Raw genomic sequence first — 6,065 nt, forward strand, 5'->3', positions numbered from 1 at the left:
GTTTAGTGGTTTGCTAACTGAAGATCCCAGATTTTACTTGAGACATTTTCTTGAAGTCAGTGACTCATTCAAGCAGCAGGATGTTCTTGAAGACACATTGAGATCAATTTTTTTCCCTTATTCATTGCAAGATCGTGCCAGATCATCGGGTGGCATCTTGGAATAAACTGTGAGAGAGATTTCTAATTTGGTACAATCCTCCCAACGTGAATGCCAAGCTGAGGAATGCCATTACATCATTCAGGTAATCTGAAGATGAGACATTATAAGAAGCATGGAAGCATTTCAAGGAATTAATTAGAAAATTCCCGATGCATGGTTTTCAGTATTAGACACAAATAGAAATGTTCTAAAATGGATTAAATGCTCATACGTGAATGGTGGTGGATGCATCTGCTAATGGGACGTTGCTTGAGAAATCCTACAATGAAGCATATGAAATTTTAGAAAGAATAGCAAATAATGATTATCAGTACCCCACTACCAAAGTTGGTACTGGTAGAAGAGTTGCTAGAGCAAGAACTTGATGTAATTACATCGTTAATAGCTCACGTATCATCCTTAACAGTTCTGATTAAAACTCTGAAAAGACCCTCTGTAGTGTAGGAGATGAAGGTTGCAGAACTAAAATGCATATATTGTGGAGAAGATCATGTTTTTGATGAATGCCCATCCAATCCAGCCTCTGCATATTACATGGTAAATTTTAATCGTAGCAACAACAATCCCTACTCCAACACCTACAATCCAGGGTGGAAGCAACATCCAAATTTCAAATAGAGAAATCAGGGAATGAGGAATGCCATCAATGTTAATAGACAGAATGTGGCCGGTGTACCACCTGGACACAGTCAACCAATGTCGTAGAAAAATATGCAATAAAGTTCATCATCTTCAACATCAGCTATGGAAGCTTTATTAAAAGAGTATATGGCTAAGAATGATGCAATTATTCATAGTCAGACAGCTTTTTTAAGTGCACTGGAGAGTCAAGTGGGACAAATTGCCACTGCATTAAGCTCCAGACAGCGAGGAGCATTGCCTAGTGACAAAGAAAGTTTTAGATCTCAAGAAAAAGAACAATGTAAAGCAATAACACTCCGGATTGGCACTCAGGTGCTAGGAGTTGTGAATGATGCCTTGTATGAGGATGAAAGTTCTGAATTTCCCAGAATTGAAACAAACTACAAAAGATGAGAGTAGACAAAAACATATAGCAGCATATTAATCTTACTGAGCCAATACAAATGCCATGGCGAAGCAACCTCAACAAATGGAAGGAAGGCCACCGCCACCTTTTTCCTAGTGTTTCCAAAATTCGAAACAAGGTGCTTAATTCAAGAAATTTCTAGAGGTCTTAAAGCAATTACACATCAACATACCATTGGTGGAAGCATTAGAACAAATGTTTAACTATGTGAAATTCATGAAAGATATCCTATCCCAGAAGAGAAGGTTAGGGGAATTCAAAATTGCTGCACTTATTGAAGGGTGCACAACAATGGTGAAGAAGAAACTGCCATCAAAATTAAAAGATCCAGGGTGTTTCACTATACCCTGTTCGATTGGAAACCATTATGTAGGTGAATCATAATGCGATTTAGGTGCAATTATCAATCTAATGCCTATGTCTATTTTTAGAAAACTTGGGATAGGAAAAGGAAGACCTACTGTATTCACACTACAACTAGCTAATAGATCATATGTCCCTCTAGAAGGTAAAATTGAAGATGTACTAGTAAGAGTTGAGAAGTTCATCTTTCCAGCAGATTTTATAATTCTGGAATGGGAAGCAGATAAAGAGGTACCTATAATACTTGGATGACCTTTCCTAGCAAATGGTCAAACATTGATTGATGTACAGAAAGGTGATTTAACCATGACAATTAATGATCAACAGTTTAATTTTAATGTGTTTGATGCTCTAAAGTGTGCAGGCCCAGATGAAAGATGCTATGCTATAGAATTTGTTGACATTGTAATTCAGGAAGAATTTGCAGGAAATATGCACAGCAATTCTATTGCAAGCTCTGTCGAATTAAATGAAACAAGTTTGACTGAAGAATCTAAAGAATTGATGAAAACTCAGCAATTTGAAATTGGATGCAGCAGGAGCTTTGAATCATTAGATTTATCAAGTACGCTTAATTGGGAGAAAACAACACACTGCCTGTATTTATTTCTATCGAGCTTACAACTTATCCGGAGATACAGTTACTGCAGGTCGTAAAAAAAATCCAAGAAAGCTTTAGGTTGGACAATTGCGGATATCAAATGAATAAGCCCAGCAATCTGCATGCACAAAATAATACTTGAAGATTACCATGGCAAATCTATTGAACAACAAAGGAGACTGAATCCTTCCATGAAGGAAGTAGTTAAGAAGGAGATTATCCAATAGTTGGATGCCTGGATTATATACCCAATTTCGAATAGCTCTTACGCGAGCCCTGTTCAGTGTGTACCTAAGAAAGGAGGAGTCACAGCATTTAGCAATGATAACAATAAACTCATTCCCACATGTACTGTCACAGGTTGGAGAGTTTGTATGGATTATCGAAAGCTCAACAAAGTAACGAAGAAGGGTCATTTCCTTTTGCCTTTTATAGTATAGATGATGGATAGACTAGTAAGGAAAGCCTTCTACTATTTTTTAAATGGCTACTCAGGGTACAACCAAATTGCCATATCTCCTACTGATCAAGAAAAAACCACACTCACCTATCCTTATGGAACATTTGCTTTCAGAAGAATGCCTTTTGGGTTATGTAATGTCCTGACAACATTCCAGCTTTGCATTATGGCAATATTTTCTGACATGGTGGAGAAATTCCTTGAAGTATTCATGGATGATTTTTCGGTGTTTGGCAATAATTTTAAAGATTCTTCAAAAAATTTAGAGTCAATACTTTGTCGATGTCAAGAAACAAATCTTGTGGTGAATTGGGAAAAATGTCACTTCATGGTTTCTAAAGGCATTGTTTTGGGCCATAAAATTTCACTGCAAGGAATTGTAGTCGATAAATCAAAAATAGAAGTCATTGAAAAGTTGCCACCACCCACTTCAGTGAAAGGAATTAGAAGCTTCCTCAGACATTCTACATTTTACCGTCGCTTCATCAAGGATTTTTCTAAGATATCAAAACCTCTATGTCAATTGTTGGAGCAAAATAGACCACTTCATTTTAATGAGTTATGCTCAAAGGCATTCAAAGAGTTAAAGGAAAGAAAAACTATAGTACCGATAGTCACTACATCAGACTGGACTCTACCATTTGAACTAATGTATGGTGCAAGTGAATTTGTTGTTGGAGTAGTGCTAGGGAGAAGAAAAACCAAGATGTTTCATGCTATATATTAATCTAGTCGCACGCTGACAGGTTCACGGTTCAACTAAACCACCACGGAGAAAGAATTGTTAACAATGGTGATTGCCTTTGAAAAATTTAGAGCTTATTTAGTAGGTATCAAGGTCACAGTTTATATAGATCATTCTGCCATCAAATACTTGGTGACAAAAAAAAGAGGCAAAACCTGTACTTATTAGATGGATATTGTTGTTGCAGGAATTTGATTTGGAATTTAAAGATAAGAAAGGCACTGGAAATTAAGTGGCTAATCACTTGTCACAATTGGAAGCGGGGAATTAGTACGGTGAGGGTAAAATGATTACAGAAGAATTCCCTGATGAGCACATATTGTTGGCTATGACATTGCCATGGGATGCTGATATTATTAACTTTCTAGTCAGTGGGTTGTTGCCACCTAGCTCCATTATCACAGACAAAGGAAATTCCTTCATGATGTCAAGCAATATTATTGGGATGAGCCATTTCTATTCAAGTAGTGTGAAGATCAAGTAATTCGAAGATGTATTACAAATGATAAATTTCAAAGTATATTGCATCACTGTCATTCTGCATCTTATGGTGGACATTTTGGAAGCATGAGAAGTGCTGCAAAAGTTCTCCAATCTGGTTTTTATTGGCACACCATGTTTAAAGATGCTAATGAGTTCTGTAAAAACTATGATCGCTATCAAAACACTGGTAACTTATCAGAAGACCCGAGATGCCACTGTAATACATTTTAGCGGTAGATTTACTTGATATTTGGGGACTTGATTTCATGGGTCAATTTCCACCATCCAAGGGAAAAATCTATAACAATCTATATTCTTGTCACTATGGATTATGTCTCCAAATGGGTTGAAGCTGTGGCCTTACCAACAAATGATGTCAAATCAGTTCTGAGATTTCTACATATAAATATTTTTTTTAGATTTGAAACCCTTCTTGCTTTAATTAGTGATGAAGGCTGACATTTTGATTGTAGATTAGTTGCCAATGCTCTGAACAGATATTGAGTTAAACATAAAATTGCCACGGCATATCATCCACAAACAAATGGACAAGCTGAAATTTCCAACAGAGAAATCAAGCAGATTCTGGACAAAAATGTCAATCCCAATCGCAAGGATTGGTCAATATAGTTAGATGAAGCCTTGTGGGCTTATCGCACAACTTTCAAGACACCATTGGGAATGTCACCTTTCAAACTTGTTTATGGTACACTATGACATTTGCTAGTTGAGTTAGAGCACAAAGCATTTTGGACAAACAAGAAATAAAACATTAGAGCACAAAGCATTTTGGATAAACAAGAAATAAAACATGGACTAGGGTGCTGCTGCTACTCATCGCCCACTGGAGCACAATGAGATGGGTGAATTTTGAGCTCAAGCCTATGAGTATGCAAGATTGTACAAAGAAAAGACAAAGTGCTGCATGATAAGAATATTTTGCCACGGCAATTTGTACCTAGACAATAAGTCTTGCTTTTTAATTCCAAAGTTAAACTATTTTCCTGGCAACTTAATGTCGAGATGGTCTGGACCATTCGAAGTTCAACGTATATATCCTCATAGAGCTGTCAATGTTAAAGATGGAAAAATATGATCAGCTTTTAAAGTCAATGGTCAACACCTGAAACACTATTTTGGAGCTCCTATAATGTGTGACAAAAATTTCCTTTTTGTTATTCACTTAACTTTATTTTACTTTATTTTTATTTTTATTCACTAAACTCATTTAATTCTTCCTTTTTGTTACAAGTTTTACCCTTGGGCTAGGATCAGTACAGCTTAAGAGAAAAAGATTTAAGAAGGCTGTTGGTAAAACCGTTCAAGCTGACATTAATGACCAGGACAGGCTGCAATGTTACAAGAAATCTATAAAGAAATCCACCCAACCCAAGTGAAGTAATTTCTTTCCTCTATAAGCTTTAATTTTATTTATTATATATTTCATGATAATTCATTTTTGTTTTTATCTGTTTTATGTATTAATATAGTTGTTATTCATTTTGCTTTGTCATATTCATGCATTGAGGATAATGCATCCCTTAGGTTTAGGGGTGTGTTGTGCATATAAACTGCATTATAAATTATTCATACAGTTTTTTTTATGTTTTTGCCATAACGTTCAATTTCTTTGTAAACTTAGAAAATAGGGTGGCAGTTGTTTAGGCATGTTTAGCACAAGGCAGTTGTTGAAAATGACTTTCTAAAAGTAGAAAATTGAAATATAAATGCAATTATGTTATAGTAGCATTCTTTAAATAAATTTAGGACTTCTTGACTTAATTTCAGTATAGTAATAGGGTATAATTTTTTCATGGTGTAATAATATGAATACTCTAATGTTTCAACTTGTTGAATAGTTCAGTAATATTTTGTTTTCTCCATTATATTGTTGACTAGAAAAATGAGTTCAAATATGAGTATTTGTCGAAAAAATAAATAAATGTACATATTCTAGGGACACTTCACTGAATCTTGAGGCTAAATTGCTAAGAAGGTAGTTGTTTGCTCCATCCATCTTTTTTGTTAAAAGCTTTGTTTCATGAGTGATTCATATTCAAATTCTAACATGATATAATATGTGGCAGTCTAGTATATGCTCCATTGAGGTTGTCAAGTATATCATCAAATGACAATATGAACTCCTTAGGAAATTGTGTTGAAAAATTGAATAATATGCTAAAAAAAAGAGTTTAGAAAAGAG

At 35.2% G+C, this 6,065-nt stretch overlaps 1 non-coding gene across 1 annotated transcript; it reads right to left on the reverse strand.

The window, feature by feature from the left end:
* Positions 1 to 215: 215 nt before the first annotated feature.
* LOC128034312 (small nucleolar RNA R71) lies at positions 216 to 322 on the reverse strand. The gene has a single exon (XR_008190441.1). It is a non-coding gene; the product is annotated as a small nucleolar RNA R71 (small nucleolar RNA).
* Between the last annotated feature and the right edge of the window lie 5,743 nt (positions 323 to 6,065).

Source organism: Gossypium raimondii, chromosome 10 (genome assembly GCF_025698545.1).
Source record: "Gossypium raimondii isolate GPD5lz chromosome 10, ASM2569854v1, whole genome shotgun sequence".
NCBI lineage: Eukaryota > Viridiplantae > Streptophyta > Magnoliopsida > Malvales > Malvaceae > Gossypium > Gossypium raimondii.